Source organism: Sarcophilus harrisii, chromosome 6 (assembly GCF_902635505.1).
Source record: "Sarcophilus harrisii chromosome 6, mSarHar1.11, whole genome shotgun sequence".
Taxonomy (NCBI): Eukaryota; Metazoa; Chordata; class Mammalia; order Dasyuromorphia; family Dasyuridae; genus Sarcophilus; species Sarcophilus harrisii.
In genome coordinates this window covers 132,001,435-132,029,269 of record NC_045431.1, presented here as the reverse complement: position 1 = coordinate 132,029,269, position 27,835 = coordinate 132,001,435, and positions in this window count along the sequence as shown.

Here is a 27,835-nt window from a genome sequence, read left to right as displayed (position 1 = left end):
TACCTGAGGCTGGATATGGTCTAGGTAAAGAGAAGTAAGAGTGATGTAATCAAAATCATGTTCCCCATCCTTTCTTTAGAATAGGACTACTTCTCATGATTCATTTTTTGGTTTATGAAAATCAAATGATCATCCTTTTACTAATTATTCACTAATTTTATATAGTCATAATTTATATAATGATTAATTACCCAGAAACCATGTCTCTTGAACTTATATGTCTTAGAGTGGTGGGCCTGTAGTCAAGAAGATGAATCTTTATTAGTTCAAATCCAGCTTCAAGACTAGATGAGTAACCCTGGGCAAGTCACTTAACCTTGTTTGCTTCAGTTTCCTCATCTCTAAAAGAAACTGAAGAAGGAAATGGCAAACCCAAGAAAACTCCAAATGGAGTCACAAAAAATTGGACATGACAGAAATAACAACAAAAAGTTCTTTATGATATAACACACTATCTCTCTGACATTTTGTTTTTTGGTGTGTTTTCTTGTATTCTTCACTTTTATCATTTTTATTATGACCAATAAAAATCCAAACTAATAAAAAAGCATGCTGTTTAGTCCCATTTTAGTTTCTAGATATTATTCTATTTTTAAAAATCAAATTCACTGGAAAGCATATTGACAGAATTTTCATTTTGAAGATTCATGTTTATTGGTCTTTTAAAAAAATAATCTATATGATTAACAAAATTCTAAAAACAACAGATAGAAAGAAATTCCATTCAAAATAACCATAAAATGTATGAAATACTTAGGATTCTTCCTAGCAATATATATGGGAATTATCTAAACACAAGTACAAAACACTCTTCATAAAAATAAAAATAGAACCGAATAAGTGGAGAGATATTAATTGCTTATGGTTGATGGGACCAGTAACATTAAAAAAAACATAAAAACCCTAAAAATACTTTAGGTTTATTAAAATATATTTTTAAAATTATATATTTATTATATTTAAATATGTATATTTATAATATATTAAATCAACATATATTTAATATCTATGTATAAAACAATATAGCTATAAAATAAAACCAAAATTCAAAAAGAGGGAAAAAATTAGGAGGAATCTCAAGGGGAAAAAATTAAGTAGCAAGAAATGATGACTCCCAGAATAAAAAATAACAACACTGTACATATTTTAGATGTTCCATTTATAGTAAACATGAATTTTCAACATTTGCCACGTTGCAGGGGTACCTTGCAGAATGTCAGAGGATGAGGATTTAGTTTCCAGTAAAGAACTAGGAGATCAAGAATGCACTATATTTCTTATTTTGCCTATTCTAAACATCAGGTATAAATATTAGAATTGCAGATTGCTCCCCTTTCTAAAAGAGGAGATAAAAAGAGAAGGGGAATATTCTTTTATACTCAAGTTTATCAGAGAGGATCAAGTGTTCCTTGAATGAATAAGAAAGCTTAAATAAAAACAAGGATGTGAGGGGAGTTGTAACCTTTGTTGTAACAATAAAAAGTATTGGTTGAAAAATAGAGGTCAATCTGTGGGATAAATGAAGTGCACACAATATAGAGGCAAATTAACATGGTAGCCTGATTTTTGATAAACCTAAATACTCTAAACAATGGAGGAAAGACCCACTATTCAACAAGAACTGCTGGAAAAATTGAAAAGCAGCAACACGGTGTGATGATCCACTATGATTAAATTAGCTTTTCTCAACAATACAAAGATCTAATACAATTCCAAAAGACTCATGATGGAAAATGCTATCCACATTCAGAAAAAGAACTATGGAATCTGAATGTAGATTAATGCATACATTTTCATTTCTTGGTTTGTTTTTCATGGTTTTCCCCTTTTGTTATATTTTTTCTTCCACACCATGGGTAATATGGAAATATGTTTACATGATTGAACATATATAACCTATATCAGATTGCTTGCCTCTCGGAGAGGAAGGACAGGAGGGAGAAAGGGAGAAAAAATTTGGAACTCAAAATTTTATAAAAAGTAAAGGTGGAAAACTATATGTATAATTGGAAGAAATACTATTTGCAAAAGGAAAGAAAGAAAAATTGGAAAGCAATCTTGCAGAAATTAGGTTTAGATCAATATTTTAGACCCAAGTATCCATATTCTACAATTAGTTCCAAATGAAATAGATGATAGATATAAAAAGTCACATCATCAACAAATTAGACGAGTTAAGAAGGAAATTCCTAATTGTTATGGGCCAGAACTCTGAACTTGAAATAAAAGATTATTACAAAGTACTAACTCAGTGGAATTGATAAAGACAATGGTTGTTAAGCATGGTGCTTAACAGTTCTCTAGTTCAGTACATGTACTTAATACTTAATATAGTTTCACAAAATTCACACCTAGGATAATGGAGTATATAATAGCCAGCAAGGACTGGGCATTCATTCCATCTTCAGTCAGGTTCTTGGTGGCTCTCCTGGGGACAGAGAGACAGATTCATTCCATCATCCACCTTTGTGGTGGCTGGAGGCTGAAGCACAAACCTTTATAAAGATTCCGAGAAGCATTCAGAGGGCAGAGAAGACAAAAGACTGGTAGCAGGAGCTCAAGCTCTTGGAACCAAGGAGAGAGGTAGACCTATAGGAAAGCTAACTGGGCCCTAGGAAAGGAGACAAGACTTTGAAGCAGATAATAAAGGATTTGGACTTTAACTCTTGGCTACTGGTGTGTGGTGATTACTGAACTGAAACGAAGGCTGCCTTTAGAGACTCCAAGAAAACCTCAACAGAGAACATTACATTTTAGAGAAAACATTACACTATACCACTATGGGAAGAGTTTATGTTCTAGAAAAGGTTAGAGAATATCACAAAAAATAAAACAATTATAATTATGTAAAATTAAAAAGTCTTTAAACAATAAAAAGAATGTTGTTAAAATTTAATGGTAATTAATTCTTTGGAATAAAATATTTGTAGCTAGCTTCCCTGAAAAAAAGATCTGAATGCAGAATATATAAGGAACTGATTCAAGTATATAAGAACAGGAGATATTATCCTATTGCCAAAAGGTGAAATAATATGAATAAGCATTTTTCAAAGAAAGAAATCTGAGATATAAATGGTCATATAAAAATTGTTCTAAACACTAGTATTTAGAGAAATGTAAATTAAAAGAACTATGAAGCTCCAACTCACACCTATCAAATTGATAAATAAGAAAAGTGAAAAATGAGTAATTAGGCACATTAACATGTTGTTGGTGGCACTATTAATTAATTGGTTCAACCATTCTTCAAAGCATTTCAAAACTATACTCAAAGAATCACTCTACTTACTAACTCAGACTTAACTACAAAGAGATCTCAACTGATAGTAACTGTGGATTCACATTCCTATCACTGAGGATCTAGTTTTTCTTGAGAGAATCTAGTTCTCCTCTCTATGAGAGGGTCCTCACTCACATTCAACAGTGACTATTTAGAACACCTTTTTTTTTTTTTTTCTTTTTCTAGGTCACATTCTTCTACAATCTCACTTTCCTGAAAGACTAGAATTTGTTTGACTTCTTTGATACCATTAGTCCTCCTCCTTTTCCCCTTGTTCCTCTTCTTCCTCCTCCTCCTTTCTTCTTTTTCTCCTTCTCTTCCTTCTTTTTCTTCTTTTTTGTTTCCTTTTTTTCAAAAAGCTGGGACAATTTACTTTTGTCATATAGTTTAAAGTTCTTGTTGATTTTCTGGAGGTCTTGGAGCTGCCTTCCTTTCAGCAGATTAATCACCATAAGAATAGCCAGATGTTAAAGTCCAAATCCTTATCTCCTTCACAATCTAGTTTCTTTGCCTGGAGCCCAGGCCAGCTTTCTGGAGAGTCTTTCAGACTGGACTTGGTCTCAGTGTGGGGAGCAGGAGGCCAGGCCAGCCACCATGAGGCTGATGAAGATGGAAATGAATTTCTGAGTCCAAGGGCTTTTGCTTCAGCTTCCAGCCATCACAAAAAATGGATGATGGAAGGAATCTGTCTCAGTCCCACCCTGGCTATGTCTGGCCCTTCTCAGTCTCTGGCTCTGACTGTGGCTGAGTTTGTCGAAGTTTTATATCACGGGTCCTCAAAGTTTTTAAATAGGGGGCCAATTCACTGTCCCTCAGATTGTTGGAGGGCTGGACTATAGTAAAAACAAAAACTATGAACAAATTCCTATGCACGCTGCATATATCTTATTTTGAAGTGAAGAAACAAAACAGGAACAAATACAATATTCAAAATGAAGTAAAGTTAAATCAACAAACTTACCAGTATTTCAATGGGAACTATGGGCCTGCTTCTGGCTGATGAGATGGTCACTGTCTGGTTCCATATTTGTCACTGCTAGTTGTAACAAGTGATGCAAGTGTGCATCTGTTAGTCTTGATCTGGTTGGAGATTTCAAATGTTTCATTCTAGAAAAAGTCTGTTCACAGACGTAAGTGCTGCCAAAGATGGTTGCCATTTTGAGTGCATGGTTCTTGAGATGAGGATATGTCTCAGAGGGGAGAGATGCATAGAAATTATGAAGGCTGCTTGACTTGAATGCGCCTTTCAGAGAGTCACAATTCTGCAGTTCAGTCACTTCCATTTGGTAAATTGTATCCACATTTTCAATGTCAATAGAAAATGAGTTATGGAAAAGCTTTATATCCTGTTCATGGAGATTAAGTTCTTTAAATCTAAATTGGAACTCCTTTTGCAATTTTTCCAGTGAATCCACACATGTTTTGTTTGGGAATGCAATCAGCAGTTTTTCTGCTAACAGATTTTGAGTTGTGGGAAGATCACAGAAGTTTTCCTCCTTCATTTGTTTGATGAGGAGGCCTCATTTTACTTCAAATGCTTTGACATGTGATTGCATATCACAGATGAGCTTCCCCTTTCCTTGAAGTTGCATGTTGAAATTGTTGAGTAGCTCTGTTACATCTGTCGGAAAGGCAAAGTGCCATTTCCATTCTGCATCATTGAACTCTGGTACTTTTTTGTTTTTTGAAAGCAGAAAAGTTGTCATCTGTGGAAGTAAGTCATAGAAACGTTTCAAAACTCTCCCTCAACTCAGCCAATGGACTTCTGTGTGATATAGAACATCTTCATACTCAACATTTAGCTCAGACAGAAATTCCTAAAATTGTCTGTGATTTAGTGCATTAGCTCTAATGAAGTTAACACAAGATACCACAATTTTCATAACAGAGTCCCACTTCAGTGATTTACTACACAGCGCTTGTTGGTGGATGAGGCAGTATATGGCTATTGGATGAGAATGGCTTTGTTCGTCCATCTCTTGGTTAATGCAAGCAATTACTCCTTTCTTAGACCCTACCATGGTAGGAGCACCATCAGTTGTCACGCTGGCTAGTTTAGCCCAGTCCAGCTCCAAACCATTCATAGTTTGGCAAATCTTTTCCTAGATATCCTCTCCTGTAGTTGTTCCTTTAATGCTTTGCAGTGCAGCAAGCTCTTCTATGACTTCAAAATAATCATTCATCACACAAATAAAAATTAAAGTTGTGCAGAATCACAAACATCATTGCTTTTGTTGAGTGCCAAGGAAAAATATGAATTTTTTTAATGGAGTTTTGCAAATGCTGATGCATATTGTCTCCCATTTCTTCAATCCTCCATGTAACTGTAGGTCCTGAAAGACTCACTATGCTAAATAAATCGGCCTTCTCTGGACACATCTCTTTGGCAACAGAAAGAAGGCATTCTTGAACAAATTCTCCCTCCATGAATGGTATGCCAGTGCGTGCTATTAGCTTGGCAACTTGAAAACTTGCTCACAGTGATGAAATATTTAGCTGCTTCTGTTTCACAGAAGTATTTTGCTGAGTTGTCAATGTATTTTTCAGTTTTAATATTTTATCTTTTCTCCCTTCTCCAACCAAACAATCATATTTATCTTTATATTGAGTTTCATAATGTCAACACAAATTATATTCTTTAAACACAGAATATAGTGTCTGGCATATCAGACATACAGCTCTTTTCTTGTACTGCATGAAAAAGTAATCATAAGTTCACTGTTCTTTGAATATCCTGCATTCCAAGTCAATTTTTCTTTTTCTTGACATCATTATTTCCTAGGGATTCCAAACTGCTATTAGTAATACATATATATATATATATATATATATATATATATATATATATGTATATATATAGACACACAGCGCCACAAAAACAATATACCAGCAATAACTTTGCCCACACAGAGACATACAGATTGCAACGTTCAACTTCCTCCAAACTGCCTCTGCACTGTGATGCCTCTGTTTCCCACACTCTCTCTCCTGCTCTTCACGCTCCTGCTTCTGACCTTCACTGCTGCAGTGAATTCCCCCTGCAGTGGCCATGACATGCGCAGCATGCACTGTACATCCCCTGCACCTGTCTGTTGTGGTGGCTGCCGTTACTGTACAAGGCCGTCAGTTCTCTATCTTCTGCATCTCTCTCCCTTCCCCACACCACATACCTCGGCCTGGGAACTCACCTCACCTCGGTACTGCCTCACACTCCGTCTTCGCCGCCTCAGCCCAGTGCTGGAAGTGTGCATTGCTAACGTGTGTTTAGGTCAAACGTCACTTCTGGTCTGATTTTGCCATAATCCGGCGGGTCCCATAAATATCCTCAGTGGGCTGCATAAATGTCCTCAGCAGGCCATATCTGGTCCGTGGGCTGTAGTTTGAGGACCCCTGCTTTATATGCTCTATTTCAAGTATAAACCAATCATCATATCGCTAGGAAACCATTATTTGTTATAAATTTAAATCAATCATACTGAACTTAGAAAATTATTAATCATCATGCTAAACTAGATAACCATTGTCTCATCAATTCCACTGACTTAACACCTTGTAAGAATCCTTGTTTCATCGTTCTGGTCCATAACAATGTAATTTTCATTTTTTTTTTCTTGAAATATAGTTCTGGACAAAAGCAGGTTTTAAAAATCCCATTATGTTTTAAATGGATCTATTTGACCGCACCTTTAAACCCAAATCACTTTAGCTTTCACTGAAGTGTCAATACATAGGCCCAACCCAGTCCCTATGGATCACTTTTTTTTATTGACTTAGAATAAATGGAAATAGCAATCATTTTCTGTACTGACCAGAAAATCTGAGGGTCTTCCTCTCCCAGATTGATATTCGTTGTGATGCTAAATTATACTATTTTATCTGTGATGATCATATAAAAATTGCTCCAAACACTAATATTTAAAGAAATGCAAATTTCAAAAAATATGAAGTTCCAACTCACTGCTATCAAATTAGCCTACCCAGCATTTAGTCATTGAATGGGTGTAGCCTCAGAAAAACTAAGATTTGGGAAAAACTTTAATTAGGAAGTCCAAGGTCATTCATTGCATCGTGAGTTATTATTAGTCATTTTGATCTTTGTCTTGCCACTGGATTTTAGTGACATTGGGGGGGGGGGGATGACTTTGCCCAGTTCTATCTTGCTTAAATGCAATTAAAGTAAAAGTCAAGGTATCATGTGTAAAGGACTGAAACTCTTGAGTTCATGCACTGAGGTTCAGACAAGCAAGCACTTAAGGTTAATTACCAATTGGACAATAGTCTATTAGCATTTGCTTGGAAAATGGCCTGCCCCACCATTCTGTGCTGCCTCAATCAGTTGGTGTATAGGGAGATTTGAAGGAGGGATAAAAGGGGTGGAGTAGGACAACTGAGTGTGACTCTTGGCAGTAGAAAAAAGAGGAGATTCCTGTGTCCATTCTCTCTCCTCTCCCTTCAATAAAGAATAAAGATTAAGGACTTTTGCTTATCCTGACTCTGGTTGATTCTAAAGTATCCAGGGTCCTAATGCAGTCTTCACAATCATCCTCATGATATCATTGGTCTTCTTTGAGAAAGGACAAACAGCAACAGGTATTCCTCTCTGTATCTTTTCATCCTTTTAAAAATTTGCCTATTAAAAATCTTCTGTCCATTTAAGGAAAACTTCATTCTCTATGATAACCTGGAGTATAGAAAAACATTCTTTCTGTAATTTTATCTTCTTTTCTAGAAGGAAGAGCAACTTGCTATTTTCACATTAATAGATATTACTTGACATGGTAGAATCATAAACATAGTGCATTCTTGACAGGTCACAACAAAATTCTCTTTGTTTTATATGCTTACTGAAAATTAAATCATCACTCTTTTGTCATTCTTCATGCTAATTCTTAGCTCTGAAGGTGGCAAATACTTGGCATGGGTAGAATAATAAATATGGTACATTTTTGAGGGCTTGATTTGAAGCAAAACTGAAGGTCTGGGAGTTCCTGCTCCTCATAGGGTTCCCATATTTACCTGCCCATTGATAACTTATTACAAGCCATCCTTGTTGATGGACCTTTTCCCCACAATGATGTATCGGACTCCTCTCTTAAGTGGTGGCTGTGGAAACTATCTGGAAGCAGGTCTGATAGTTTGAGGAACAGTGATATTTCCAAAGCTTTTGAGTTCATAGTACCAAGCAACTCCATCAGGGTTCAAGGGAAGATGGTGGTCAAGTTGGTGATTATTGTGTTTCATCTTGTCTTCACATGAAGCCTGTTATGTCCTCCTCAGGATTTTTTTCTGATTTAGCTCAGTTGACTCACTTGCCCTATGAATTATGTTGGTTAGAAGTTACAATTGGAGTTGAATGACCCTTTCTTTGCCTGAGGAGTTGCTTCCTCAGATAATGGTTTTGAGGGCTGACATATATGTAATTAATGCATAAAGTGAAATTTTAAAAAGGAAAATTTTTCTGTTTTATTCAGTGAAAGTAGTGCTAGTGCTATGTGTTACATTGATGTGGGACTTGCTAATTACGATCTCCTACTTTAGGCACTATGTGATAAGGAGAATGACAAATCATAGTTTAAGAAAACACAAACTCATATGGCAAACCATTTTCACTGCCTTTCAGCAGGTCTTGCTTAGTGGCAGCTGCAATTGTATATATAACCTCACTCCGAGCTACAAGAGCTTGTTGAGCTGGTAGGAGTTCATTTTTGCTGGCTGAGGAGAATTTGAAATATTTTGGCTGCTTCCAATTCAAAGTGACAACCATTGAAATATAGTGGGTAGTCCTATGGCTATGCAAATAATCTCCATATGGCTTTCCATGTGTTTTTCCTATATTTGGCTTTGGTGCACATTTGTTTGCTGTAATGGAATAAAGGAGTTAACATGTATAAAGTGCACTGAAAAACTTGAAATATTTGTATAAATGTTAGGTATCATTTTAAATTCCTAAGGACAAATTAATTTCTAATCATCCCATCTAATTCTCATTTTATGTTAAGTTTTATGGGGAAATTGATTACTAAGAAGTTAAGGATATTCCAAAACAAAAACAAACAAACAAACAAAAAAAACAACTAATGCCAAGCATGAAACAAACACTCGTTGAACCAGTGCAGTTGAATTGGTAACCACTGTCACTAGAAAGGGTAAGCTTTCTCTTATATTCAGTTTAGTTATATTTGGTTCAACAAGCATTAGTTAGGCTCCAGCTGCCTGTAAGATAGAGAGACAACAAAGTATGGTAAATAAAGAACTAGTCTTGGAACTAGGATCATCTGGGTTCCAGTTTTTCTCTGACAGGAACTGATTTGTTGACCACAGGAAGCATGAAAAACGTTTATACTTCTGAAAACATCCCTACCAAAAACCTTGAAGTTTACGACAGTGTTATTCTCATCCAGAGATCAGGGCCCAACTTTAACATATAGTTAAAAAGTTAACATAAAAGTTAAGAAATGGGCTTAAAAAATGAACAACAAAAGAACTCAGTCATAAAAAAGCTACTATTATGACAGGCAAGTTCAAAACCAAACTCTTCTGCAAGCAAAGACTCAAGAAATGTGGATCAGATAAAAGCTCAACAAGAGTTCTTGAAAGATCATAAAAAGAATTAAAAAAAAAATAAAAAAGAGATGTAGAGGAAAAACTGGGAAAAGAAATAAAAATGATGAAAGAAAATTATGAAAAAGAATTAATGAAGAAAATAAATTTTAAAAAGAAGAATTGGGCAACTGGCAACTAATGAGTCCTTGAGAAACTTTCTAACCAACTAATCAACAAAAAATAAAGTCAAAAGACTAAAAAATAGAAGAAATATATCTGATATATTTCATTGGAAAAGCTATTGACTGGGAAAATAGATTGAGGACAGATAATTTAAAAATTATTAAGCTACCTGTAAACCAATATTTTTTTTTAAAAGAGCTTGGATTTCAAGAAAATATAAAGGAAAACTTTTCAAATATCCAAGTAACAGAATAAAATAAGAAAATCAAAATTATTTGATCATCTGAAAGATATCTCCAAATGAAAATTCACAGGAATATTATAGCTAAATTCCACAGCTCAAATGTCAGGGAGAAAATCCTGTAAGTGGGGAGAAAGAAACAATTCAAATATGGAGTCACAGTCTGGTTTAGCAGCTTCCATGTAAAAGGAGTAGAGAATTTAGAATATAATATTCTGGAAGGCAAAGGATTACAACTAAAAAAACATATCCAGCAAAACTGAATATAGTCCTTCAGGGAAACAAAAAGGATATTTAATGATTTTACAAGCATTCTTGATGAAAAGACCAGAGCCAAATAGAAAATTTGACATTGAACACAAGACTCAAGAGAAGCTTGAACAAAATAAACATGAAAGAGAAATCGTAAGGGACTTAATATAGTTAAACTGTTTACATTCTATATGGGAAGATGGTACTTGTAACTCCTAAGAACTTTATGATTATTAGAACTCTTAGAAGTAGTATACAGACATTGGGCATATGTGTTGACTATGATGGAGTGACATAAAAAAATTAAGGGGAAAGGAAGAAGGATGTACTGGGAGAAGGAAAAGGAAATTTTATCTCACATAAAAGAGGTGCACAAGAAAGATTTTACAATGGTGGGAAAAATGGAGGAGGTATGTGGACAACATTTGAATCTCATTCTCATCAGAATTGGATCAGAGGAAATAATATTGATTTTCAGTTGGGTATAGAAATCTATCTTACCCAAGAGAAAATGAACATGATGAGAGAAAGAGAGAGGTGATAGAAAGGAATTAAGGGAGGCAGTGAGAAATGAAGCCTAAATAAATTTGTTGCAAATTCCTCCCCTCCCATCACTTAGTTTCCTGTTTTCCTTTTGATTTTAGCTATAATAGATTTATATTTGCAAAAACAAAAGTTTTGATTTCATGTAATCAAAAACATTCTTTTTTCTTTCTGTGATCATATCTGTTTTATTTGGTTTGTTCTTAATTTGTTCCTTTAACCACAGTTTTGACAGATAAACTTTTCACTACTTCCCTTTATCACTCTTTATGTCTAAATCACGTACCCATTTTGATCTTATCTTGGTATTAGGTGTGAGATGTTTACTATTTATATAGTTCATTAAATATTTTCCAGTTTTCCTAGCAATTTTTATCAAACAGTGAGTTCTTGTCCCAAAAGTTTGGTTCTGTGGACTTATCAAATACTAAATTACTATGGTCATTTATTCCTGTATATTATTTACCTAATCTTTTCCACTGATCTACTACTCTAGTTCTTATCCAGTACCAGATTGTTTTCATGATCATCACTTTGTAGTATAGTTTGAAATCTGGAATTCCTAGGCTACCTTCCTTTGCATTTTTATCATTATTTCCCCATGTGATTTTTGTTGTTTTTGTTATTGATATGGTTAGTTATGCTGATAGTTTTATTATCAACCAACCTTATGTACCTGATATAAATCCCATCTGGTATCAGCATATGATTTTGAGATATGCTATTGTAACTCCTTGCTAATAGTTTATTTTAAAATTTTGCATCAATATTCATTAGGGTAATTGGTCTATAGTTTTTTTTCTTTGTTTTTGCTCTTTCTGATTTAGGTACCAGCACCATATTTCTGTCTTAAAAGGAATTTGGTAGGATTTCTTTGCCTATTTTTCTAACTAGTTTATATAGTATTGGATTTAATTGCTTTTTATGTGTTTCACAGAATTCACTTGTGAATTCATCTGGTCCTGGGGATTTTTTTCTTCAGGAACTCAATGATGGCTTGTTTAATATTTTTTTCTAAGAGGACTATCTACGTATTTCATTTGTTTTCTGTTAATCTGAGCAATTTATATTCTTGTAAATATTCATCCATTTCACTTAGATTATCAGATTTATTAACATATAATTGGACAAAAAATGTTATTTTTAAAAATTTCTTCTTAATTGTTGGTACATTCATTCTTTTCATTTTTGAAACTCATAGTTTAATTTTCACCTAAGTACATCTTTGTCTACATCCTATATACTTATTTTTGCATGTTGTGTCATTGTTGTCATTTTCTTTAATGAAATTATTGATTTTTTCATATGAGTTGTTCTTTGACCCATTCGTTGTTTAGAATTAGATTGTTTAGTTTCCAATTAATTTTTAATTTGTTACCATGGCCTAAACTCACAATGGGAACAGAGAAGAGTAGGGTTCATCTTCAGAGGAGGATATTGAAGTAAAAAAAAAGCTTCTTTTACCCCAAACAGTAACATTAGATGGCACCTGGCCCAGAGAGAATTTACAAAACACTCAAAAAAGAATGTGAAAACCAATTGAGAGACATTGAGGAAAAAACAACAACAAAAAGTCATGCAAGAAAAACAAGAAGATTGTGACAAAAAAAGTTAGCCAATTGAAAAAGAGATATGGAATCTCAAAGAGGAAAATAACTCTTTGAAAATTAGAATTAAGCAAAGGGAAGTCAGTTAAGTCATAAGAAAACCAAGAAATAAGAAAACAGAATATAAAGAATGAAAAAAATAGAACAGGATGTGAAACAGCCTATAAGAAAAAAAAATCTAGAGAACAGATCAAGAGAAAATATGAGAATAATTAAACTACCTGAAAGCTATGACCAAAAAAAAAGAACCTTTACACAATAATACAAGAAATAAAAAAAAAATCTCCTGGAGTGACAAGGACACGAGAGAAAAGTAGAAATAGAAAGGATCTATTGATTATCACCTCAAAGAGATCCTTTATGGAAAACAAATAGGAATGTCATTGCTAAATTTTGAAACCCCCAGATCAAAGAGAAAATTTTGTTTGTAAGAAACAAGGAAAAAACCACAATTCAAATATGCTGGAGCTACAATTAGAATACAACTAGAATTAGAATTAGAATGAACTAAGTCTGTTGCCAAAAAGATCACATCCAATTAAAAAAAAAAAAAAAAAGAACACTCAATGAATTTGCAGATTTTTCAGAACTTTGTTTCAACCAAACCTGAACTCAATGAAGAATTTAACATATAGGGCCAATATCAAAGATCAATTTCAAAGAACTTAACATAGACACATTGTGTTTTTTACATGGGAATATACACCATATATTTAAGATTGACACCAGCAATAAGAGTAGAGCAAAAAGAAAGATTGGAGCAGAGTTAAGGTAAAAATAGCAGTTATGTTATACAAATAACATACAGAGGAAGAAAAGACACAAACAATAGGAGTAAAGAAGGTCTCAGTTCTGAAAACCTATGTATACTGAGAATGGGTTAAAAAAACCAATATTACATATGTACCATGAAGAGTTTAGCACCCTTCAAGATTTACAAAGAAGTAAGGGGAGAGGAATAGGAAAAGGAGGAAGCAAAGAGTGGGGGAAGAAGACAAAGAAGGGATCCATGGGTGGGAGCAGGTTAAGTAAGAGCAAGGAAAAATAAAGAGCAGAATTAAAGTAGAGTTAGCAGGAATGGGAAAGATTCTCTCTCTCTCTCTCTCTCTCTCTCTCTCTCTCTCTCCTCTCTCTCTCCCCCTCTTTCTGTATATTTTTGTATATTTATATATGTATACCTAAATATATCTTTGCTTAACTATAGCCTGCTTGGGGGAGATGGGGAGAATGAAAGTAGAAAAAAAAGTCCGCAGCAGAGAACAAATCAACCTATAAGGAAATAAAGAAAAGATGCACACTCATGAATATAATTTCTTCCACTATCATATATCTCTTTTTGAACTGATAATTTATTGTTATATATTTTGAATCCTTCCTGATGTACTGCTAGGCACATGTCAATGTGTTTTGTTTTGTATTCCTTTCTGCTTTTTTTTTTCTTATTCTGGTTTTTAATAAAATAAATGAAAATTAGAAAAAAATTAAAAACAAAAGAAACTTGTAATGACATCCTGAAGGAATTGGATGATGAGATGTATTTATAGAGATACAGAGAAATTAGCAATTACAATTGATGAGTTGTATTAGATCTGGCTCTGATCTTTCTTATTGTGATACAGTGTTGAAATATTTAAATGTTTCATATTTTTTGTTACTGTGTTAATAATATGGGTAAGCAGTGAAATTATTTTCATTAACCTCTCATAAGACTAAAGGATTGAACATTGAGGCAAACAAATAAAAACTTATGGTAAGAGAGAAAAAAAAGAGTGGTGTATTATCATAAAGAAGGCAGGTCTCAGTGAAGTTTAGTAGATGAAAGGAATATAAGAGACTGAGTTTCAGAGTAGAGGGAAGTTTGTACACTGTGGAATGGGAATTCCAAGAAAGGAAATTAGAAGCAGTGGGCAGGGTTGCAGTGGGCAAGGTTGGATTGGGACATGGATGAGGTGGGGTTGAGAACAAGGATAGAGGAATAATAGTTTTGGATTTGTGTCAGTTTTTTCCTATGTGATTGGTGATTGATTAATATAAGCACTGGGAGAGCTTTATAAACTCTAGTAGACAACATCTGAAAATTAAATCTTACATTTTAAATAGAGTGTTGTTGATAGTCAAAGGCCAGGGCCTTTAGTCACTCTTTTCTGCTAGTCTGTTTTTTTTTTTTTTTTTTTTTTTTTTTTTTTTTTTTTTTTTTTTTTTTTTTTTAATAGGGAGAGGTCATGGCAACGTTACTTCAGACAGGTTCCCTTTTCTCTCTAGGAGTGCTGGTTCTGGGTCTGCTCAGAAAGTTGCTATTCTTCCTCATGAGGAGCTAGAGGAGGGTTAGGGTAAGGGAGTGAATAATGATGTTACTATATTTGGATTGGCAGAGGGTGTTGGACAGAGGCTTTGGGTCTTGGAGCTGTGCTGTTATGTTTCTTATTCTTACCAATTCCTTCCTTTTTCAGTTAGCATTTGTGTGGTTGGATCAAATATATATCCCACCTGAAACTAATACATATATATATGTGTGTGTGTGTGTATATACACATACATGTGTATGGAGAGAGAGAGAGAGAGAGAGAGAGAGAGAGAGAGAGAGAGAGAGAGAGAGATTTCACTAGGTAGTGACCAATGATGATGGCTCTAGTTGGGGATGAAGAACTAAGTGAAGATGCTTTCTGTCTTAGATATATAAATCACTCATAGTCACAGTCAGAAAACCAGAGATCTGGAAGGACTCATGAGAGCTATATGGCCCAACTTTTTCATATTGTAGACAAGGAAAGTTGTACTTTAAATAATTAAAGAACTAGTTCACATTTTGTCCTTTTTGAAACCCATAGATTTTCCCATAGGATTTAGAGTGAGAAAGTTTCTTAAAAATCCTTTATCACAACCTGACTCATTTTAATAGATGAAGAATCTGAGTCCCGAAGAAGTGAAGTGATTTTTTCAGGATTGTCTTTGTAATAAGTCCAGAGTCCAGAAATTGAACCTTGACTGTTATATTCAAAATCCTACTTTTCAATCATCAAATTGCTTTAATAGTGTAGCAGAAGCACTGACTGGGAAAGTCCAGAGACCCAGATTCTAATGTTTTCCACTAACCAGCAATGTGTCTATAGACAAATTATTCAATTTTTCTTACTCAGCCTTGATTTCTCCTTCTGTAAAATGAGGAGGTTCAACTGGTCCCTTGTCATTTCACCATTTTACATTTCTCTGACTCTTCTGTCTATTGTGTTATCAATTTTAAGTTTTATACACATTTTTTTCACTATGTGCTTGATCTGTTGGTGTATCCAGGAAGGGGTGTCAGAAATTTCATTTTGGCTGTTTTTATTTCCTTTTTATCTTCTCCACTTCAAGACTAAGTTTGATTGCCAAATTCAATAATTGCCTTCATAACTATTTTGCATATTTTTCTTGAAGTCCTGCTTCACATATGTTTCCCCAAATATCTATGTATGTTTTCTTTTAATGAATATACTCATTTTGGAAGCAAATACCAAGAGTATTAAAGAAATTATCATCTGACCTCAACTTTATTGGGCAGGCCAGTACACAATCAAAAGCCCTCTTTGAATCCTTGAATCTAACTTTCTCAACTCAACAAGGCTTAAGGGCAAAGGGATGATAGAAACAATCTTTAGAGGTCATGCCTATGATCAGTATGAATACCTGAAATGCTGATAGCAACTTAAAGGAGAACTATTCCTTGGGACTGATTCATTTGAAGAAGAAATCTGTTGCAAGAATACCAGCACTTGGGAATTTTGTGATGACAGGAACAGATGGAAACCCAGGATGAACTGAAAGAAATCACTAGGACCACTTATTATGCCAGGAAATATGTGCATGAGTTTAGACAAAAACTGTTGATCTTAAGTTGACCTCATTAGCCATTTCAGTCCCATGGATAAGATCATCACAAAATGCATTACAGAATCAAATAAACTTTTATTGGTTATCTTAAATCAGATCTTTTTTTGAGGGGGGAATGGGAAAAGGAGAAAGAATTATCATCGGTGTCTAAAGAAACATTTCTTTTTTTTAATTAAAGCCTTTTATTTTTCAAAACATATGCGTGGACAATTCTTTAACATTAGCCCTTACAAAACCTTGTGTTCCAATTTCCCCCCTTTCCCCCAAGCCCTCCCCTAGATGGCAAGTAGTCCAATATATGTTAAACATGGTAGAAATATATTTTAAATCTAATACATGCATACATATTTATATAATTATCATGCTGCACAAGAAAAACTAAATCAAACCAGTAAAAAAAAAAGAGAGAAGCAAAATAAAATGTAAGCAAACAACAACAGAAAGGGTGAAAATGTTATGTTGTAAACCACATTCAATTCCCACAGTCCTCTCTCTGGGGGAAGATGGCTCTTTTCATCACTGAACAATTGAAACTGGTTTGAATCATCTCATTGTTGAAGAGAGCCGTGTCCATCAGAATTGATCATCATATAATCTTGTTGTTGTCATGTGTAATGATCTCCTGGTTCTGCTCATTTCACTTAACATCAGTTCATGTAAGTCTCTCTAGGCCTTTCTGAAATCATCCTTCTAGTCGTTTCTTACAGAACAATAATATTCCATAACATTCATATACCCTAATTTATTCAGCCATTCTCTATTGATGGGCATCCATTCAGTTTCCAGTTTTTGTCACTACAAAAAAGGCTGCCACAAACATTTTTGTATATGTGGGTCCCTTTCCCTCCTTTAAAATCTCTTTCAAATGTAAGCCCAGTGGAAAAACTACTGGTTTAAAGGGTATGCAGTTTGATAACTTTTGAGCATAGTTCCAATTTGCTCTCCAGAACAGATAGATCTGTTTACAATTACATTAACAATGTTCCCAGTTTTCCCATATCCCTGCCAACATTTGTCATTATCTTTTCCTGTTATCTTAGCCAATCTCAGAGTTGTCTTAATTTGCATTTCTCTGATCAGTAGTGCACTTTTTAATATGATTAGAAATAGTTTAAATTTCTTCATCTGAAAATTGTCTGTTCATATCCTTTAACCATTTATCAATTGGAGAATGGCATGAAATCTTATAAATTTGAGTCAGTTCTCTCTACATTTTAGAAATGAAGCCTTTGTCAAATCCTTTGGATATAAAAACATTTTCCCAGCTTATTGCCTCCTTTCTAATTTTGTCTGCATTAGTTTTGTTTATACAAAACCTTTTTAACTTGATATAATAAAAATTTTCTATTTTGTAGCCAATAATGGTCTCTAGTTATTCATTAGTCACAAATTCCTTCCTCCTCCAAAGATCTTAGAAATAACCTATCTTATGTTCTTCTAATTTATTTATATCATTATTTATGTCTAGATCATGAAACCATTTCTACCTGATCTTGGTATATGGTGGTAGGTATGGATCTATGCCTACTTTCTGCCATACTAGTTTCCAATTTTCCAGCAGTTTTTGTCAAATAGTACATTCTTATGCCAAAGGTTTGGGCCGTTGGGTTTGTCAAACACTAGATTGCTATAGTTATTGACTATTTTGTTCTGTGAAGCTAACGTATTCCACTGATCATCTAGTCTATTTCTTAGCCACTACTAAATGGTTTTGATGACTGCTGCTTTATAATTTAGTTTTAGATCTGCCTTAATTTGCTTTTCTCTTCATTAATTCCTTTGAAATTCTTGACCTTTTGTTCTTCAAGAAGAATTTTATTGTTATTTTTTCTAGGTTAGTAAAATAGTTTCTTGGGAGTATGATTGATATAGCACTAAATAAATAGATTAGTTTAGGCAGTATTGTCATCTTTATTATATTTGCTCGACCTATCAAAGAGCACTTGATATTTTTCCAATTGGTTAAATCTGACTTTATTTGTCTGGAAAGTGTTTTATAGTTTTGCTCATATAGTTCCTGACTTTCCCTTGGCAGATAGATTCCCTAATATTTTACACTATTGACAATTATTTTAAATGGAATTTCTCTTTGTATCTCTTGATGTTAGATTTTGTTAGTGATGTATAAAAATGCTGATGATTTATGTGGATTTATTTTGTATCCTGCAACTTTGCTAAAGTTGTGGATTACTTCTAATAGTTTGTTAGTTGATTCTTGAGGGTTCTCTAAGTTTAATATCATCTGCAATGAGCGATAATTTAGTTTCCTCATTAGTTACTCTAATTTCTTTAATCTGTTTTTCTTCTCTTACAGTATTGAATAGTAATGGTGATAGTGGGCAACCTTGTTTCACTCCTGATCTTATTGGGAATGGTTGCTGTTTATCTCCATTACAAATGATGCTTGCTGATGGTTTTAAATAGATGCTAGTGATGAAAGTCCATTCATTCCTATATTTCCTATACTAGTGTTTTTAATAGAAATTGGATTTTATAAAAAATTTTTCTGCATCTATTTGAGATAATTATATTTTTTGTTTGTTTGATTATTGATATAATCAATTATGCTAATAGTTTTCCTAATATTAAACCAGCCCTTCAATCCTGGTATAAATCCTACTTGGTCATGGTGTATTATCCTGGGGATGGTGCTTTAAATTCTTTGCTGATATTTTATTTAAAATTTTTGCATCAATATTCATTAGGGAGATTGGTCTATAATTTTCTTTCTCTGTTTTCATCCTATTTGGTTTAGGTATCAGTACCATGTCTGTGTCCTAAAATGAATTTTTTAGGAGTCCTTCTTTCCCCATTTTTTTCAAATAGTTTATATAGTATTGAAATTAATTGTTCTTTAAATGTTTAGTAGAATTCACATGTAAATCCATTTGGCCCTGGAGATTTTCTCTTAGGGAGTTGATTAATAGCTTGTCTAATTCTTTTTCTAAAATGAGATTATTTAAGTAATTTATTTCCTCTTCTGTTAATCTGGGTTATCTGTATCTTTGTAAGTATTACGCCATTTCACTTAGGTTATCAAGTTTATTGGCATAAAGTTAGGCAAAAATAACTCCTAATTATTGTTCTAATTTCCTCTTTATTGATGGAAAGTTCTCCCTTTTCATATTTTGAGACTAATAATTTGATTTTTCTCTTTCTTTTTTCTAATCAAATTTACCAAAGGTTTATCCATTTTGTTTGTTTTTTCATAAAAACCAACTCTTAGTTTTATTTATTAATTCAATAGTTTTTTTATTTTCAATTTTATTTATCTCTCCTTTTATTTTTAGAGTTTCAAGTTTAGTATTTGATTGTGGGAGTTTAATTTGCTCTTTTTCTAGATTTTTTAGTTGCAAGACCAATTCATTGATCTTCTCTTTCTCTATTTTATGTAAGTAAGCATCTAAAGATGTAAAATTTCCCCTTATTACCACTTTGGCTGCATCCACAAATTTTGGTATGTTGTCTCATTATTGTCATTCTCTTGGATGAAGTTATTAATTGTGTCTATGATTTGCTGTTTCACCCATTCTTTCTTTAGGATGAGATTATTTAGTTTCCAATTACTTTTTGGTCTATTTTCCCTTGGCCTTTTATTGAATGTAATTTTTATTGCATTGTGATTTGAAAAAATGCATTTACTATTTCTGACTTTCTGCATTTGATTTTGAGTTCTTTATGTCCTAATATGATTATTTTTTGTATAGGTTCCATGAACTGCCAAAAAGAAAATGTACTCTTCTGTCTCCATTAAATTCTCTCCAAAGATCTATCATAACTAACTTTTCTAGTATTCTATTTACCTCCTTAACTTCTTTCTTATTTATTTTGTGGTTTGATTTATCTAGTTCTGAGAGAGCAAGGTTGAGATCTCCCACTATTATAGTTTTGCTGTCTGTTTCATCTTGCAGTTTTCTTAACTTTTCCTTTAGGAATTTAGATGCTATACTATTTGGTGCATATATATTTAATGTTGATATTGCTTCATTATCTATAGTACCCTTTAACAAGATATAGTTTCCTTTCTTATTTCTCTTAAGTAAATAAATTTTTGCTTTTGCTTGATCTGAAATCAGGATGGCTACTCCTGTTTTTTTTAACTTCACCTGAAGCATAACAGATTCTGCTCCAGCCTTTTACCTTTGCTCTGTATATATCGCTCTGCTTTAAATGTGTTTCTTGTAAACAACGTATTGTAGAGTCTAGCTTTTAATACAGTCTGCTATCTGCTTCTGTTTTATGGGACATTTCATCCCATTCACGTTTATGGTTAAAACTATTAATTCTGTATTTCCTGCTATTTACACCAAATTCTATTTTTATCTTTCCTTTTCCCCTTTCCCTCCTCCCCAATATTTTACTTATGAATGCTATTTGCTTCAAGCAACCTTTAAAGCCCCTCCCCCTTTCTTATACCTTTTTCCTACTATTTCTGTTTTCCCTTCTGTTAGCCTACCCCTTCCCCTTTCCCTTTTCCCCTCCCACTTTCCTATAAGGTGAGAGAAGTTTTAAATTAAGATTTCTAAGGAAGATAGTTCTATGCAATTGATTCATAATCCACAAATGATCAGTAAAATTGGATGTTCTTTTTTTGTTTGTTTGTTTTGGTGAGGCAATTTGGGGCTGAGTTGCCAGGGTAACACAGCTAGAAAGAGTTAAATGCCTGACTTGCTATTTTAGCTCAGGTTCTCCTGACTTCAGAGCTGGTGTTCTATCCTCTGTGCTGTCTAGCTGCCCCACATAGGAGATTCTTAAAGGCAAGAAGCATTGTTCATTTTGTGGCTGTTTGTATCTTCACTTCTAACCTTGGACATAGCAGGCACTAAATCAATGCTTGTTGAATTGGTTTGAATATATAGTTAGAAATGAAGAAGAACTTTTTGACTCTCAGAATAAAATCGCCCATAAAGTTTGTTCATTAAAGGTTGTGAAGACTTGTTTTCAAAAGATTGTTCATACTGGAATGGACAAATGTTTTTCTCCTGCATTATCCATGCCTGAGAGACAAACTTGATGATTTTTTGAGGGTTCTTTCCTCAGGATTCTAATACATTTTTCTCACTTTACTATATTCTTATGGTTTGCTTGTAAAAATTCATGTTAAATTAGAACATTTAGAAATTAGCAGAAAGATTAAAAAAAGATTTAAACATTTTCTAGGTGGCTCAATGGATAGTGATAGGAAGACTCTTCTTTCTTGAGTTCAAATTTGGCCTCAGACACTTGCTAGCTTTGTGACCCTGGACAAGCTATGCCTCCATTTCCTCTTCTGTATAATAAGCTAGAGAAGCAAACCATTCCAGTATCTTTGCTAAGAAGATCCCAAATGGAGTCACAAAGAGTTAAACGCAACTATAAAATGAAAAATAAAAAATAAAACAGAACAAAACAATTTAAATCCTTAAGTATACATCAACTTCACTTCATAAACTTGCTTGAAATTCACCAAAGTGACAAATTATCACCTTTTGGGCAAAATCCCAGGCCAAGTAAAAACAAAGATAAAACACTTCTTAGCCTTTCACAGATTGCAAAAATCTGTTAACCTCTTAAAATGTGCTCTACAAAAAGAAATATGATTGAGAATTATGATTGAGTTAAGGTAAATTAGCCTTCAATAGGAAATTTTCATATCAAATCAATTTTTAAAAATATTGATGATTACTATTTTCTTTTATTTTGACATTTTATTCTGCTTAGAAAAATTGAATATAACAATTCAATAACAGCTGCTTCTTTATGCTTCAGTTTAATAAAGACATCCTTACTCATCTTTGGTGACTACTTTGTGCTCCTCTTGAGCCTATTCAAAACCTGAAAAAGGAAGAGAAATTCCACTGAGCAAAGGAATACCATCATTTACTCATATTCTAAGCTGTCAGCAAGTATTTATTAAGAAACCAAAATATTTTTGATAGGGCCCTTGGTTTTTTGTATGATATTCAGATATTTTGTACTTTTCAAAGAAAGATTTTTCACACCTGTCTCAATTCTCAACATTAATTTATATGTCTCCCCTCATCAACCTCTCTAGTGAAGCTCTCAGGTTTCTTTGAATGTTTTACTTTATGTATTCTTATATTTGAATTTTCTTTTTTCCCCCTCCATGACTCCATGTTAAATGACCTTCTATATTCCTTCTATTTGGAGTCTTAAATTAATTTTTTTTTCTTCCTAATATTAGACTGTAATTTCCTTTGGAGAAAATAATTTTTGTTTATATTTTTTTCTTTGTATCTCAGTGCTTAGCATAGTGCTAGCACATACTAGGTGATTAATAAATATTTATCGACTATTGGACTGACATTCATCCTGTATGATTATTCTGTTCTTTTTAGCTGAAGTGTCTAAAAACAAATTTCCAGATTAAATATGGGTCTGTAATTCTGTTCTCCATCAATTAATGATATATCAGCCCTTGAATATTGGCTATTATTGGTTTTCTGACAGGTAAAAGATTCTATCACTTAGAAAGCATTAAAAATCTAGGATGGGGATAGGTTTGTTTCTTCTTTCTCACTTAACGAATATCTCCAAGTTATAAATTAAATAGCAAGAATTCTAGTGTTCATAAATTTAGGGATGGGAATGAGAATGGGGAACTAGTAATGATGTCAACTTTATTAGCATTTCAGATTAATTAGTCACCAACCATCAATTCACACAGTAGTGCAGATAGCAGGGAATTTCTCTTCCATTGCATTTTAATTACATAGCTTCTATTTATAGCAAACACCATGTTTATATCACCTTGTTTTATGGCTTGACTTTCAGAGATTCACTGAGCAGCCTTATATACTATATACTATTTCTGTGAATAGCCTCGCTGGAGCTTATAGACTTGTATATGGAAAACAATTTTATTATTATTTTCATTAATCTTTAAGGGAAATAGCATTTCCTTCAATTATGAATACAGTCAATAAACATTATTCTGGAAGGGGATGGAGAGAGATAGGTTTCAGCAGACAAATAGAGGGGTCCATGTCACCAAAAAGATGGTTAAGGACCTTGGATTATATCAACATGATCTGTTCTAACTTTTTGGGGGGCAAGGCAGTTGGGGTTAAGTGACTTACCTAGGATCACACAGTTAGGAAGTGTTAAGTGTCTGAGGGAAGATTTGAACTCTGGTCCTCTTTCCACTGTGCCATCTAGTTGCATCCTCCCTCCTAACTTTGAAATACAGAGGTCTCTGTGGTCTTTTCTGTGTCTATGATTCTCACAGTTCAATGTAATAAAAAGAACCAAAATAGTAGAATTTTGTTTCATCTTTCTATATCCTTTCTATCCATCTTTCTTGCACATTTTCCTAATTGGTCTGAGCCAGATAATATGAACAGTGGGGTTGTTTTTACCCTTCTCCTAAATAAAAGGTCATTTCTGATGGATAATTTGCAATCAAGGATAGAGAAGGGGCCAATGGATACAGACCTCCCCTTGCTCTTTCCTTCCTTCCAAAGGGCTGTATACATAAGATGTTGACAGATAATGTACACAAGTGAAGGAGAATGAAAAGTCAAATTGAGATTTTCCATAGATCATTCACAAAGGTGTCCACCAGTTTATTATACAATTAAAATAAATCAGTGACACAAATAATTTCCATAGTTATTTCATGATTTTTTAAGGCTAAATATAAATCTCCACATTTAAGTTTCTCCTATCAGGATAAGAGGAGTTGGCATTTCCTTTTCTTAAATTTTGTGGGCACAGGACTGCCGAATTGAGGCAGATGGTGATATGGATGAATAGGTTGTCTAATTGCATGTAAACTCTCCTTGTAATCTCCCTGTAAACTCCTCTTCCCTGACCTCATCTAAACTTCACAGTACTGTTTCTTTTGGCTAATCTGATAGATTCTTGGAAAGTTTACAAGACTTGTGGTAATATTTCTGCCCTGAAGCAAACCTGAGCTCAGTTTCCATGTCAAGGAACACTGGTCCTTGGCTTCTCATGGAGGTTGTTTGCTTGGTTCCCAGGAGAAAGGAATAACTTGTCTTTTTTAATAATGAGGCATAAAGATGAATCCAGATGAAAATTGGCAGTCTCCAAAGAAATTGTAGCCCTGTGTTTCTCAGATAAATACTTTCTTATATTGCTCTTCTAAGAGGTCTCAATAGACGATAAAATGGCCAATCCCAAATTTGAGTTAACTTTTGAAGAATAATCAGGAGTCAAGTGTCACTGTACTAATAGCAATCTTGCAAATAGCTTTCAAAAATCATTAGGCTTGCAAAATTATTAGGCTGAAGCCTCTTGCATTGCTTACCAACACTGAACATGGGCCACACTCTCTCTCCCTTCCACAAATAGTTATGTTCTTTTACTTTCTCACATGTTAACATGCCATGAGGATTCAAACTCTAGTGTGAAGCAAATAGATGAATGCTCTCAGGTATGTTGGATCACATGGCAGTTATAAAAAGGGAAGTAGAAAGTTGACACAGTATATGGAGTTTTTTATTAATATGCCATTATCCTATTGCCCTGATTTACTTTCAGCCCAGGTTATCTGGGAGTAATAATGATGTTAAACTCTACTCTATGATCTTCTCAGTGCCAATGAGTGATTTGTGGGAGATTATATTTTTGACTTCTCATCAACATTCCTAATTCTTACCTCTGAAGGAGAGATAAGCTTTTGGGCTACAGAAATCTTTAAAAACATCAATGAAACTTTTTCTGCATTTAAGATGTCCACTGATTGAGAAATAGCTAAACAAATTATGGTAGATGAACCTGATGGAATAAGTTAAGATATGATGAATAACAAGGAATTTGTATAAGTACAGAAAGAGTTATGTGAAATGATATAAAATAAAGTAAGTAAAAGCAGGAAAACTATGCACACATACACACTCATTTACAAAAACATAAATGGAGAGAACAACAAAAACTATATGCTATGTGATCAATATACTTAAAAATCCAAAGACTGTTTGAAGAGAGGTTCTTCCTTCTCTTCTTTTTCAAAGGTGAGAGATAATATAATGGGTATGAAATACGACTTATATTGTCAGATACAACTGATGTATTTGTTAATTTTTCTGGGTTGTTTTCATGACTCTCACTACTTTTTAGTCTTATAAAAGATAACTCTCTGTTCAGGAAAGAGGATGGAAGAAAGAAAGGAAACACATTTATAAGCACCTGTTACGTGCCAGGTACTATCCTAAACCCATTACAGATATCATTTCATTTGATCCTCACAATAATCTTGGGATCTCTAGACTATTGTTATCACTATTTTATAACTGAGGAAACTGAGGCAAAAGTTTAAGTTTAAGAAGTTTAAGTGTCTTGATCACCTTCAAAAATGAAGTTGGTATGAAAACAAATAGCAAGAAAATATTTTTAAAGTCCTTTTACTTTTGTATGGTATAGATCATATAATTCATATTTATGAAGGCTCTAATGAATAATAAATGTAAAAGAAAATGAAGTGGCCGGGTTATTAACAAGACTCTATGGAAATATGAGCAGCAAGAAACAAACCAGAGTCTCTAATCTGGTTATACACACATATACTATGTACATATTTTGATACTTATTATACCCATTTTGTAGGTTAGAAAACTGAGGTAGAGAGAGGTAAAAAAATTTCCACACAATTTGTAAGTGTTTGAGGCAAGACTGACATTGAGATCTTCTTGCTTACAAAATCTAAAGCTTTTAACAACTTGTCATCTAGCTTAACTAGGGCTCTCCTGGAATTGCTTAGGGAGAAAGAATCAGAGATCAGATTTAATAACTACATTTCTGGTCTATCTTTCCTTTGTTCTCGATTCTCCCAAATTTCTAGAAAATAATTGAGTATTTAATTAGATGCTGCCTTTAATTTTCACCATTTCACATATTATAGTTTTGTCTTCCTACTTTACATTCCTACTTTCCTACTTCCTGACTTTTTTTATCAGAGAAGATTTTGTATAAATTTTTGCTACTTCTAACAGCCAATAAAATGATACTGGCCTCATGATAGATATACAGAAAACATTTCTAATTCTGGCACATAGTTCACTAAAAACTTAAAAAAATTTCCTTTGCAAAGCAGAGCTTCAAGAGATGACTTGTACTTAAGTAAATAACTTTATATACTTTAGAAAAATGTATAGTTATTATCAACTTCCTAGTTAACTAGTTTGTATCTATGCTGCTTTTACTGGTCTCTGTTTTAGCCTATAGCCTATATCGTGACCCTATGACAGGCTGTGTCAAAATGCTAAGGACCTTTCCAAGTTTCCAACTGAAAGACAAAATAATGAATAAAACCACAAGCATTTCTTTTATGCTCTAATTTCATAGATCTCTCTATTGTACTCTTTCATTACAGTTCTGGCCAAAATTGCTCAAAGTAATGACATTTCCTTGAAGTTTTACACATTGTATATTTTTGCTAGAGTTTGGTTAGGTCAAGAATCAGTGTTTTGAGACAGTCTAGTTGGTTATTAATGTATTTGGGGTGTCTACTGAGTAATGCCATGATGACAATGACACCAATAATAACTTATTACTATAATATAATGACCAAAACACTTCTCTAAGGCAACAATGAAGACATCCAGATACAAGAGTTAAGGAAATTCATTCATAGTGTCAGAATCGCCATGGCATGAAACTTAGTTACAGGGAGGGTCATGAAAGATGTCAAAGAAAGTATGCAGGTACATTTGAATCCTTCTTCTCTGAGGGTTGACCCAAAAAAATGCCTTCAAAGAATCCCATATTTATTATAGAAGAGACTCAAGTTTAGCCTGAGGAAATGTTTCTTCTTCCCCTTGGATATATAGATACCAAAAACCTCCTGATGATATCTTTCTGGGAAGCAGAATTATTTTTTAATCCCCATGAAGGTCTAACCATATGTGAGACCATATACTTTTTCAATAAATTACTTATTCTTTTCATAGCACTGTGTTAATTGCTGGAAATATGACACAAATATCATAGCTTCTGCTTTCAGTGAGCTTACATTCTCCTGAGGAAGAGTACAATATGTAGAAAGCTTTGTTTGTCTGTGTAAGAAAAAAGATCAATGGAAGACCAAGGGGAGATTCAGGTAAAGAGAACCTTGAAAATCCAAATGGAAGGGTACTAAGTGAGAAATATTTAGAAAGAAATCAAGAGTTCTAAAAGAAAGGATGCAAATGAAGAACAATTCAGCAATGTATAATACAGGATAGAGCTCTTCTCAGAGGAAGAATTTGGAAGACAAACACACATAGCAGAGAGAGAACTGTCTGGACTGGGGGAAAAGAGGGTGGTTGCTAATCCTTTGATCTTCTTCCATTGTCTCCTTCCCCTTGATTTTCT